We start from the raw sequence: 14574 nt of genomic DNA, 5'->3' as shown, positions 1-14574 counted from the left end.
AGTAGGAGACTTTAGTACCCTACTTTCAATAAAGTATAGGTCATCCAGATAGAAAATTGATAAGGAAACATTGGAATGAAACTATACTTCAAATGGACCTAACAGAATAATCCATCTAACAGCAACAATATATACATTCTTCTCAAGTGCACAGGATATTCTCCAGGATAAATTATATGTAAGGTCACAAAACAAATCTTAATAAATTTGGGAAGATTGAAATCATAGTATCTTTTCTGACACAAACAACAGGAAACCAGAAATAAATAACAGGAAAAAAACTGGAAAATTCAAATATGTGAAAATCGACCACACTGCTGAACAATCAATGAGTCAAAGAAGAGATCAAAAGGGAAATAAAAAAAACTATATTGAGACTAACAAAAATAGAAACACAATACAACAAAACACTGGGAACACAGTAAAAGCATTTATTAGAGGGAAATTTGTAGTAATAAACACCTACATTAAAAAAGAAAAACGATCTCAACCAAAGAACTTAATTTCACACCTCAAGGAACTAGAAAAAGAAGAACAAACTAAACTCAAAATTAGCAGAAGGAAGGAAATAACAGGGATCAGAGCAGAAAAAAATGAGATAGGGACTAGAAGAACAAAAGACCAGTGAAACTAATAGTTGATTTTTTGAAAAGGTAAATGAAATTGACAAATCTTTAGCTAGCTTAAGGAAAAAGGAGAAAGGATTCAAGTAAAATCAGAAATGAAAGTGGGGACAACACTACTGATACTACAGAAATATGAAGGATCATAAAAGACTACTATAAACAATTATATGCCAAAAAATTGGGTAACCTAGAAGAAATGGATAAATCCTAGAAACATACAATCTACCAAGACTGAATCATAAAGAAAGAGAAAATATGAACAGGCCAATAATAAGTAAGGAGAATAAAGTGATAATCAAAAACCTCCAAACAAAGAAAAGCCTTGGTCTAGATAACTTGATGAGTGGAATCTACATAAAATTTAAAGAATTAATACCAACTCTTCTCAAACTCTTCCAAAAAGTTGAAGAGGAGAGAATACTTCCAAACTCATTTTATGAGGCCAGCATTACCCTGATAACAAAGCCAGACAAGGACACTACAAAAAAAAAAAAAAAAATTATTTTTTTTTTCTAAAAGTTCAATAGTTTTACATTTTACATTTAAATTCTTGATCAATTCTGAGTTAAATTTTGTGTAAGATGTGAGGTTTTATGTTGAGGTTCATTTTATTTTTGCCTGTGGATGTCCAATTGGTCTAGCACTGCTTATTGAAAAATCAGTCTGTCTTCCACTGAATTTCTTTTGCATCTTTGTCAAAATTTAGCTGGGGTTATTTGTGAGGATCTATTTATGGGTTCACTATTCTGTTCCATTAATCTATGTCTCTATCCCTCCTAAAAAACCACACAGTCTTGATTACAATAAGTATATAAAAAGTGTTGTAATCAAGTAGACTGATTCCTTCCACTTTATTCTTCTTTTTCAAAATTGTTTTAGCTATCTTAGTACCTTGGCCTTTCCATATAAATTTTAGAATAATGTTATCTATATCTACAAAATCTTTGCTGGGATTTTGACAGTTATTACAATAAACCTGTATATCAATTTGGGGAGGAAAACTGACATCTTAAGTCTTAGAATGAATGAACACATAACATATTTCTGTTTATTTTTTTTAAAGATTTATTTATTTATTTAAGAGAGAGTGAGTGGGGAGAAGGGGAGAGGGAGAGAATCTTAAGCAGACTCCCCACTGAGTGCAGAGCCTGACATACCTCAATCTCATAACCCTGAGATCATGACCTGAGCCAAAATCAAGAGTTGGTCGCTCAACCGACTGAGCCACCCATGCGCCCCTCTCTATTTATTTTACGTTTTTAAGATTTTATTTATTTTAGAAAGAGAGAGCATGAACAGGGGGAGGGGCACTGGGAGAGGGAGAGAATCTCCAGCAGACTCTGTGCCGAGCATGGAGCCTGATGTGGGGCTCAATCCTAAGACATTGAGATCATTGAGATCACTGAGCCAAAACCAAGAGTTGGACACTTAACCGACTGAGCCACCCAGGCGCACCCTATTTATTTTAGATCTTTGATTTCTTTCATCAGTGTTGCATAGTTTTCAGCATACAAATCTAATACATATTTTGTTAGAGTTACACTTAAGTATTTAATTTTTTGAGCTATTATAAATAGAACTGTATTTTTAACTTTGATGTCCACATGTTTATTGGTAGTATATAGAAAAAATTTTGAGTTTTATAGGTTTATATTGTATCTTAGGCCCTTGCTGAACTGACTTATTATTTTTAGAACTTTTTTTTGTAAATCCCTTGGAATTTTTACACTCAAAATACTTTGATATTCAAATACTCCATTTCTGACAAAGTTTAGTTGCATGTAGAATTTTTGGTTGATAGGCTTTTTCTTTCAACTTTTTAAAAAGATTTTATTTATTTATTTGACAGAGAGAGACACAGTGAGAGAGGGAACACAAGCAGGGGGAGTGGGAAAGGGAGAAGCAGGCTTCCCATGGAGCAGGGAGCCCGGTGAGGGCTCGATCACAGGACCCTGGGATCATGACCTGAGCTGAAGGCAGATACTTAGCGACTGAGCCACCCAGGCACCCCTCCTACTACTTTTTCTACTGAAGTAAGAGTGTTATATCATCTAAAACAAAATATTTTTATGGAGTAATGTGATTTTTACTGAATCAGTCATTTAGGGAACACTAGTATGAAAACTCTAATCTAGTTTAAATAGCAAAAAAACGAGAGAAGAGAGAAGGGTTACAAATAGGCATAAATGAGAGAAATAAAACAATAAGAAAAAACAAATCTACAGAAAATTTTAAAAACTAACATTATTCAGTGGATTTTTGAAGATAAAAGGGAAAAGGGAGATGTTAAGAACTATAAATCAGAGAAAATGTAGTTTGTTTACTCTGGGTGGTAATAAAAATATAAAAAATAAATCTTCCACAAGCTATTAAGTTACATATGATGTATCTGGGTTAAAAATATTAACATCTCTAGAGCTAATCTCATTTCCATCAATAAGACTGTCAACAATAGTTATAACAACCACCTTCAGTAAAACCAGAAATAGTAGAACTAATCCTTCATTTGCACACAGTACATTTGCATGTACAATCATTTCAGATTTTAGATCCCCAAATATCTCCAATATTTTTTTTAAAAGATTCACTATATTAAACAAGTAAAAAAATATCTAGTGTGCTACTATTAGGTTAAGACTGAACAAGAGAATAAAAAGCAAAGTATCTCTCAGTAACACAGGTAATAGTGATGTTTAGTTAACATATATGATAATAAGTGATATAATTTTCTAATTCACTAACACAAGAGTGTGATGTGGATGGCTATGATATGGGCATAACCAAAAAGGAGAAAAGTCATATTTGAAAGTTAATTCCCAGTGGCCCTAACCAAAATAAGGTTATGCTTATCATCCTGTCTAAATTTCTTATCAAGCAAGACAATGGAACAAAATCTTGTTGCAAAATCTTTATTACATTTCCAATTGGGAAGAGTAAATTTTCAAAAATAAAATATATAACCCTTCCAGAACTTTTCAACGTTCCCATACTGCCAATTTCACCTTCCTTGGAAGAAAGACAAGCTCTATTTTTTTCCCACAGAGAAGTATTAATTGTAAGGCCTAATTCACCAGCCCACAAAGGAATAGTACTTAACTATGCTCTTCCTGTGAGCATTCAATTAACTGTATGCTTATAAATGGCATTTCCTCTGAATGTGTATTGAAACTCACCTTATAAAATCCACAGCAGTAGAGCATTTCTTATTGCTAAGGGACTATGATACTATTTCATAATGCTAAGACAGGAATATTATAGTTTAAATTGTTCATATGCCTAACCATCATCACACAATTTAAACACTAAAATGGATAAATGGTCTAACCTCTAACTATGTTATTTAATGTTTGGATAATGAGTGATTTTGTACTTTCTAATGACTAAAGACTTTTTAAACTGATATAAATAATAATAACATAGCAAAGTTATCATTATGTTTGTTGTTGCATGAGCTCTTGCATCATGCTAGGCACTACTCTAAGTGGTTTTATAGGAATTAACTCATTTAATCCTTATAACAACCCTATTGCTTAGGTATTACTATTTCCCTAGTTTTGCACAAAAGTAAAAGAAAAGTTAAGTAACTTGCTCTAGGTCATGGAGCTAATAAAGAGGCAGAGATGTAGAATTTGATATCCAACTGGTCTCATTGCAGAGTTCACATTCTTACCCACCACACTGTATTACACTAAGAAAACATTTTTTAAAATCTTACTACATTTAGTTACCTGGGATTTGATGTTTTTTAAAGTAATGTAATTCATAGTTCTTTAAGAACATATCTAGTTTTATTCATAGAACATATGTGCTGAAAGTACTTCTATCCTTTGATAGAACTGTATTTATAACCAAAGTGTTTACATTACTATTATAACTTTGATTCTGCTTGGTTTAGGGATGTACACTAGCAGTTTACATTAAGTTGGAAATCCGATCCTTATTTTACAAGGCTAATCTTTGGGTCATGTCTTTGTCTCCAAGTATATTTAATCCTGATTAGGCTTAAGTGAGCAGATTAAAAAACACACAAAGAGATGAGACAGAATTACTCTAACAATGCAAGTTTTTAAAGTGTAACTTCACTGCAACGTGGAAGTATAATATGTCTAATTTTTCTATGCTGCCATACTAAATGGCTTTTTAGTTTGGCTTTGATACTTGTGGTTTAATGCCAAATTTACTGAAGTACTATATCTAGAAATAGTTCATCTTTAATAATATATCATATTTTGTATTTTTTTATTAAAAGAGAGAATGGGCCCTATTAATTATATTTATCTGCAACATAGCAATACTTATGATGCAAATATATGAAATATTATTATACATAAGCAGCTCCATATTAAATTTCAAGAACAAATGTATAAAAACTTACCCTTGATTCAGCAATGTTTCCAGGGTCACTTTTTTCAGCACCAATTAAAGGACATGGGAATACAGACTGGTATAATTCCTACACTGTAAGTAGTTGGTTAAAGAACATTCTTTCATATTCCAGATGGCATTTAAAGATAAACCTGTCTCCATGCCTACAAAAAATAAAAAAAGGCCTTTCAAAAACCCTGAACCACCAGATTCAACATCTCAGTTTCACTTATAAAGATCTAATAGAAGGTAGAGTGGATGTTAAGACTGGATAAAGATTTTGAAAACCATTAGTTTAACGTATTTAAAGGAAAAAAAAATCTTAACTTTCACAATCTTTAGTTTAACATAGAAGAGTCACAAAAATAAGTTTAAAAAAAAGAGTACTAGCTTACATTTGCTATTGCTTGTTAGGTAAATTTGCTAAGTTTATTCTCATAGCATCTCTATGAGGTAAGTATTATTGTCCTCGTTTTACGGATGAGAAAATTGAGTTTCAGGGAATATAAGTAAAAGTTAGAAAGCAGTAGGCGGGGATTTAAAATGTCCTAATCCCGGGGTGCCTGGGTGGCTTAGCTGGTTGGGCCGACACTTGATTTCACTCAGGTCATGATCTCAGGGTTGTGAGGTCAAGCCCTGTGTTGGGCTCCATGCTGGGCATGGATCCTGCTTGAGATTCTCTGCGCCCCCCCTTCTCTCTCTCTTAAATAAATAAATAAATAAATAAATAATAAAATGTCCTAACTCCAAACTCATGCTCCAGTCCATTAGGCTTAGTGCCTTCCTAAGAATCAAAACTGTTTTCAAGAGAAAAGTATATTTCTTTGTTTTCTAATTATGTATAACTGAGAATATTAACAAATCTCCATATTCTACAATAAGAAAATCTGCCTACATTAATTAAATTTGGAATAGTACCTGTCAAAATTTTCAAACCAGTGAGTTTTAAAACAGAAATTTGGTTATCATATAAATATATAAGAATGCACTTTTTCCCATAATAGAGGCTATAATGAAAGTACATGAAGATTCATAGTCTAAGAGAAGGCTATTTTAAAAGAAAAATTTTAAAATGCAAATATTTCTTCAGCAATTAGAAATAGCAAAGTAATTTTGCTCAAGCTTCCTCCACATTGTAATACATCTGTGTGAGTAGTGTTCCTTTTACAATATATTCATAATAATAGTAATAGGTCACTGCTACACATCTGGTTTCAGGACAAAAAGTTTCTCCATATTCTTTAGCTGAACAATCCACCAACCAATTCACCAAGTAAATCTCAAATAAGCAAGGACAATCTTCTCTATGTTAGACTGCCTTTTGTATAAAGTAAGTAAACTTCCAAGTTTTCATGGAGGAAGGAAGAGCTCCTCCTGGTGTTGAATGAACTCTCACTACCTTCTGTAGGAATTAATGGTACTACACAACAAAGGTTTTTAGTTACGGCAAAGAGAAGAAAATAGACCAAGAGAGAACCTCCCTTACTCCATTCCCCCAATCTCTTTTGGGATTGAATTACATTTGTGCCTGGAAATCACTGTAAAGAGGAGTGGAAACTCGGAATGAGAAGACATTGGATGATGTAGCTCAAAGAAAAAAAAAATTTTTAACAACATAGCATTTTACTTCAAGCTCAAGGGTACACAGTTGAAATCGGAAGAATTTGTGTAATAAGGCTATGAATCTCTACAAAGTTGTAGTTCTCAAAAAAACTTCTTACAGTCTTTCATATTGCTCTAAGCCAAGAAGTTCTTAACAACCACGTATTCATTTTTTGATAAATGAGTACATTCCCACAAGAAAGAATTTCCAATTCCAGAAAAAATATTGAAATTGGTCAAAGCTGCAAAGTACTAAAGGGAACATTATTAGAACCATATGATCTGACCATATGTTTCTGCAGACATTTGTAACCAAAGTAAACATTCAGACTTGTCATAAACGGTCCACCTTTGAGGGGGTAGAAGCAGGGAAAATCCCAAGTTATAGTTGTATCTTTTATACTTAAGTATTGAATGAATAATATTATCATAGAACTTATTACTCTCAGATTTTAAATGGGTAGAAAAGAGAGTTTAGATGAATCCACTGATGCTGAAAGTGGGTAAATGATAGATGCTTGGTTATTTACGTGTTTCGGAATACAACTAATCTGCTTCTCCTTGGCCATACTGTTTCTAGGGAAAGTGGACTTTAAGATTATTTCTGGGTGAGTGCAGGGCCTGAAGTAAATCATAATGTGTGACCTAGTCCCTTCTATGGGAGCAGCATTGAAAGTGGCTGGGAAATTGAAAAAGGCTAGCAGGCAACCTAAGACCTACTAACGCAAAGGAAAAAGGCTTATGAGTCACTTGTTTGTATGTGAGCACCCATCCCATTGTTTTTTAGGAATGGATGGTGGAACCCATTCCCTTTTATCCTGTAGGTTGCTTCCATGAGTTACTACATCCTGTAGGTTGCTTCTAGTAACTCATGGAAGCAACCATCCCTTCCCCAGGTCAAACCCGCCAAAGCCTGAGATCTGGATTATGTGTAACTTGTGAATATATTTTTTAAATTCATTAGCAGACATAAATAGAGCAAAAATGCCCATCTGCCCCAATGTGACATTTCTTACTTCCTATGTTTTGAGCAGAGTTTGAGATTGTTTTATTTTTTCTTCCTTTGCAGTTCTTAAGACAGTGGACCATATTTAAGAAGCAGTTTAAAAATTGCTTTTCATTTCAGAATTTATGTGAAAATGAAAAAGGTGTCTTATTTATATTTGAAGGCTATAGAAAGTGATAAGGAAGCAATGTACCAATTAAGTAAGTTCACCTACATTCTTCACTGAAGTCTGATAAACCACTGATGTGGCTTTTAAATGATTAAGGGCAGCACTGTCACCAGTGACATAAATTTTCTTCTGATCTGCATTCTCAGTAAAGCAATGGCAAATGGATTTTGTGCAATTTTTTAAAAGATTTCTTTTATTTTAGAGAGAGAGAGAGACAGAGAGAGAGTCGGTGGGGGAGGGCAGAGGGAGGGAACCTCCGAGCAGACTCCTCACTGATTGCAGAGCCTGACACAGGCTTGATCCCACGACCCTGAGATCATGACCTGAGTTGAAACTAAGAGTCGGACATTCAAACAACTGAGCCACCCAGGCGCTGTATGTGTAATTTAACATTCAGGAAGATTCTCTGGATTTTTATCAGCTTGGAAAAAGCTTTTTAAAAAACTCCTAAGAATAAAATAAGGTGAAAAAGATTTAGGAAAGACATATCACACTAACAATTATATTAATTTCCTAAAAATATACTGCTGGCTATTATAATTTATTAAGGTGTGGTGTATATGTTTAGTCAATCAGAAGACAACTCAATGGGGAATTATTACACATAGTGGTAACAATAAAACAAGTATATTATCTTTAAAATATATTATCACCAACATATATTTCTTCTCATAATAAACTCTACAGTTATATGCAGTCACAAAGAATGTGATTGAGTGGCTTCTTAATTAGTATCTTAATTTGTTAGTTTTTGGTTATCTAACATCGTACCTTTCTCTAAGAATGCCTTGAGAAAGAGGCTAAATCAAGTTAATTTGTTCTAAACTACATCAAAAACAAAAAGTGTGGTGTGTTGCTATCAACAATCTAGGTCTAGGTACTAAATCTCTCTGGACCTCAGTTACCTCATGTTTAATGTAAGGGAAGTATATGATTTCTAAAGTTCTGGCCTGCTCTAAATATTAAAACAGTAATAAACAATATAATAAACAAATCAAAGCAGCACCTAAATAAAAGTAGCCTGTCTTAAAATAGCATGATTCAGTTCAGCTTATGGAACTGAACAGTGCCATAAATTGGGTGGTTTTAAAGCATGTACCAGATGCAAGAGTTACAAAGACAAACAAGGTCTTACATTGTATAAGCCTATATAGTCTGGTACAGAGACAGAAGTGCAAATAAACCACTCAACACAGTGTTGAAAATACTATGTTGAAGTTAGGCAGTGGGGGGCCAAGAAAGTTTGATGAAGTATATTTAATGCAGCTAGGAGGACACAGTGTTTTCAGAGGAATAATGCCTTAGTTAAATTTCTCAGGATGAGTAGGAGTTTGCCTGGTAAAGAAGAGGGAGAGAACTCTGCACAAGTGAAAGAGCATTAGCAAAGGCAATGGATCTGAAACAGATCTGTTTTTAAAACTATTTTTTTAAGTTTTTTTTTTAAGATTTTATTTATTTATTTATTTGACAGAGAGAGACAGTGAGAGAGGGAACACAAGCGGGGTGTGGGGGGGTGGGAGAGGGAGAAGCAGGCTTCCCGCTGAGCAGGGAGCCTGATGTGGGGCTTGATCCCAGGACCCTGGGATCATGACCTGAGCCGAAGGCAGACGCTTAACGACTGAGCCACCCAGGCGCCTCTGTTTTTAAAACTATTCTTAAGTACAATGTCAGCAAAGGGTGGCAGGAGATGAGGCTGGAAACATTGGCAAAGACCAGATCACAAAAGACCTGGTATGTTTTCATGTGGAGTTTTTACTTGGTCTTGTACATAGAAGCATTTTAAATAAGTGAGTGAAATGGTCAGATTGGCATTTTTGATCGGTTAAATGGCAACAAAATGGAAAGTGGACCTTAGGAATAAGACTGGTGGCAAAATGACTAGTTACACTAGGTTAGAAAAGAAATTATGAAGTCTTAATCCAATCACAGTAAAGATGGAAAGTTGAGCAATCTTGCTCAACTCTAAAACTTGGATGACTTGATAGTTAAGATTTGGAGAACTACATGAATGATGGTGCCACCAGCTAAAACAGGGAAGAGCAGGTTTCAGGAAAGAATTATTTTGTACAAATTGAGCTTGAGATACTAAGGGGCACCCAAGATGTTGAGCAGGCAGCTAGATGATGGGTCAGGAATTGTCAGCATACAGTTTGAGAGGAAGATTATACAGAGGAAGCATATCAACTGGGAAGGGAACTGGGCTAAGAAGTAACTTGTAAGTTTAGTCCAATTGCTGCTGGGTGAGGGGAGAAATGGAAAACTAGTCAGGGAAAATATATAAGCTGAAAAGCAGTATTGGGAATCCAATTAAGACTGGAAGCCATAATACCCTAGTGGCACCAATCCACACTACTATACAAAATTTTTCAGTAGTAGTCAACTTCCCAGATGTATAAATAGCAAAGATAGACTGTGACATTAAACTAGGTTTGTGATTTTGCAAGACTAAGATAGTAGAATGACTAAGGTGGACAGGAGTACAGGACACCAGCAAGAGAGTAGTTCCAGTGACTGACTATGAAGTCCAAACTTAGAAGGAAGGAAGCGAAGACTGAAGGAGGTTGATAAACTGGGAGAAAACCAAGGGAGTAGGTATACAAGGAGGAATGGAGTAAAAGCTGGAGGACAGAAGATCAGAGAGAAGGATATTCATTCAAGGTTACATGAGTAAGGAAGTTTTATGGTATAGTCAATGGAAGTGAGTGGATGAAATGGAAGCAAAATCACAAGAGTAGACGTCAAGAAACAGGCTTCCGTATAAGGCAAGTTGGTAAGGTGTTAAGAGTCTAGAATTAGAACTTTTGACACCCATGTACAAGTTTTGACTCTAGCATCACTAGTTAGCTATGTTACCTAAGGCAATGTTAATGTTTTTGGGTGGTTTTGAAAAGATTCCTTCCTCTCATCAAAAAATGTTTACTAAGCACCTCCTATATGTCAAGCAGTATACTATGCTCTAGGACTGTTTCTGTCCTCAAAGAGCTTATACTCCTTAATGGATGTTAATGTATTTTTGTTTAATATTATAGAAATGTTAAGATGATTCTGGAAAGTACTCCTTTGGAAAAAAAGTAAGATAATGAAGCCTGCTTTCAGAATTCTAAGACTGTACTTTTCATAAAGAGATTTTTGGAAATCAAGGTATACTAAAATCAATATGAAAGCACAAAACTGTAACAAAACAGTAGAAAGAACATCATGATGTTGATTGTGGTCTCATTGTTTCATTTTCCTCATTTTTAAATGTGTTGCTGACTTTGGCAGGCTATTTTGAGAACCAAATGAGCTAATGGCTGTGAAAACTCTATGACAGACTACATGCTATACAATAAAAGTACTACAGAAGATTTACTTGCTATGTTCTTGCTTTGTTTCCTTTAGGTAAATCAACACTCAATAATCCTGAGTAGAGAGGCTGAGATCTGAAGATGGGATTATCAAGAAAAATAGCATATCCTGAATTTCTTCAGGAATATATTTCAAAATTGTAAGCACTTCTGCATTAAAAAATGAAAGAAAATCTTTCAGATGGTGTTTCCTGTGTTAAATTCTGCTGTTAACTTACAGATCCTCTAACTAGAAGCATTATGCATACCAGTATGCATATACTCAACACTGCTGTGTGCTTTGCCTCTATTACAGCTCTTACCACACTGTACCATAAGTGTTTGCTTGTATGTTAATTAGGCTATGAATTCCTGGTGGATAAGATCCTTGTCTCACTCATCTTTGGTATCCCTAGAGCACAAAATAGCTCTAAATGCAAAGCAGACTCTCAAAATATAGTAGATGAGTGAGTGGATGAATAAATGCTAGGTAATACGGGAAACTGTCCTTAATCTTGGGCAGAGAGAGACACACTTCTACATAATTATTTGCAATATCATGCAATAAATATTACATTGGGAATAATTAATTTTATCATAGGGTGGTAATGAAAGGCTTACAAAATAGCTGATATTTTGGCTAATCAATTAGTTAGTATGAAATTCAATTAATATTTTAGAATCCAGTTGTGTCATAATAATATACTGTTTATGGACATCGCAACAGAATGTACAAAAGCCCAGCATTCCTTGTAGGTAAAGTTGATAAAAGTATACCCTTCAAAAAAAAAAAAAAAAGAGTAAAGACAATCTCTGGCCCACAACTGAAGGAACAGAGAAGATATGAAGGATTTAATGCTGTTAAAGAAATAAGACTAGAACACTTAGAAAGAGAAAGGTCACTAGAGTCTAGAAATTGGTCAAATGAAATAAGCATTTATGAAAGTCAAGTTTCATATGATAAAGTCCTGAGAGAAATAAATACATTATTAGTAGAATGCTCCATACATTTAATAAAAAATTTAATGTTGGGAGTACAGTAGTGAATAACATGTATATATATAAAAAACATCCCTTCCCTATGGATCTTACATAGAATGTTCTCAATGGGATTTATGGATTTCAGTGTTCCTTTGATAACTTTTTCTTTGTTTGCAATGTACACACATTTTAAGATATAAAAATGAAATGTAAAAATGGAAAATAAACTCATGATATATGTCTTGCTAGTAAAAGAACAACTACTTTGAGTTTTGTTTTTTTTTTGTGAAAGAAGCTCAAAGTGCTTTTGAGTATATGGATCAAATTCTAACAGGTTTATTAGTCCTTTTGAAGGTATAATTTCAGCATACTGAGATGACCATTATACTGTATTATTTCAGTTTCCTAACAACTAACATTTGAACAGTGCTTCAGAATTTATATATAAATATATATATAAACATATATATATTTAAGATTTTATTTATTTGAGAGAGAGCACAAGCGGGGCGGGGGGGGGCAGAGGCAGAGGAGAAGCAGACTCCCCGCTGAGCAAAGGGCCCCTGGGACTTGGTCCCAGGACCCTGGGATCATGACCTGAGCCGAAGGCAGATGCTTAACCAACTGAGCCACTCAGGCGCCCTACTTCAGAATTTATAAAGCACTTTCACATATCGCATAATTCTCACAATTTTCTTGGGTAGATATTGCTCACCTTTTTCCCCCAGAAGATAAAGCTGAAGCTCAACAAAGACCACTCAGTAAATAACAGGGCCAAAACTCAAGCTTATTCCTGTGACCCCAAATTCTGTTATCTTTCTCCTTGCCTGATTTAAAAAAAAAAAAAAGCTTTTATGCACTCTACTGCATTTGATACTCATAATGTTTGATCTATTTCTTATGAAATTATTATTTATCTCCATTTTAAGATGAAAAATACAAAAGTTCAGAGAACTTAAGTAACTTGCCCAAAGTAAGTCAGCAGGTGGAATTGGAACGTTTCCAGTAACAAACTTCATGTATATTGCAATCAACTTTAAAGGCTGAAATATGGAAATACTAATACATCAATCCACCTTATTATAATTTTAGGTAGACCTATACGAAGGATAGCACAAAGATTTTTTTATATTTCCTACCTCCTGCTTTAGGTAATAATTCAGCTCCACATGCAATACAATAAAGTCCTGACTGGCAAGGCAAGTTACTTTGGTCCTTTTACAAGAGATGAAAGAGATCAATGTTTGAAAGAATGTTAATATTTAGATATAAATACCATAACAACAGTTTGAAAAAAAGGGAAAATATACCAACACTATACTTGATTCAAAATAACAATCAGTATTTAATATCTTTAAATCTTCCAACTATACATGAATCATAAATAAGAGATGATGGCATCTAACAGTTTAGATTTATAAATGATATGCCACTTGTACAATTTAGTACTTTATAATAGCAAAGAGCCTAATGAAACATTTTAATATTGAGTTTTATAAATATCGATATAAAATAATTTTATGTAAAATGACAGGATTTGGGGGAAAACCATGAGCATCAAAGTCATATAAATTGCTTGAAAAAGGAAGACCAAGATAAAAAAAAATACAAATTTATAAAAAAGCACTGAAGTAACTACCTGATTATGCCTTGTTAAGAAAATACTTTTAATCAGTATTTACCATTAGATTTTCAAAGGTTGATTTCTGGCAATAGTAAGTTTCATGCAGCTTTTATTTTTCTTCCAATACATTGAAGCTTGTTTATTACAAAGTGGAATTTGGTATAAGATGGGTTGTTTTGGACCTTGTCCAAGAGTTTAGTTACTGAAAGCACTTCATTATAAGGTGGTTTCACCAATAAGGTGATCCACTGGCTCAGATCCCATGGATATTATAACAAGGCTCCATTGTAGAGTACAGGAAGCTGGGCAGCTAATGTTCTATCAAATGAAACCTTAAGAAACACAATTCTTTTTTGGGGGTAGACATGAAAATCGCTTAAGCCCAGAGAATCATAAGCCTAGGTCATCTGTCTAAATTTCCATTTCCTGAAGTGATGTTCTTTATTGTACATTTAATAGCTGCACATCTACTTCATGTTACAGTTTTAGTGTAAGACATTCATTGTCTGATGAGGTCTTAAATTTATTTTTTATTATGAAAAAGTCCAGTATTAATACTGCCTTTCTATTTATAAAAGATTGACTGCATTTGTCTATGGAATAGATAAGAAACTACCAAGAATTCATAAAGGTTAAAGTAAAATCTTGTGCAGCTCATTGATAAATCTGAGGTATGAGCAAGGATAATTGTGTTGTAATCAAACACAAAAATATGCCATCACTTAGAGATTAAATAACTACAATAACCAGTCTTTCAAGTGATTTTACAAGAAGGACTTTGATTTCATGAAGTCTTTTTTTTTTTTTTTGGATGCTTTTTTTTTTTATTCTTATGTTAATCCCCATACATTACATCATTAGTTTTAGATGAAGTG

The sequence above is a fragment of the Leptonychotes weddellii genome, chromosome 15 (genome assembly GCF_054177405.1).
Source record: "Leptonychotes weddellii isolate Sample4059 chromosome 15, ASM5417740v2, whole genome shotgun sequence".
NCBI classification, from domain to species: Eukaryota; Metazoa; Chordata; class Mammalia; order Carnivora; family Phocidae; genus Leptonychotes; species Leptonychotes weddellii.
Note: the sequence above shows the minus strand (reverse complement) of the source record.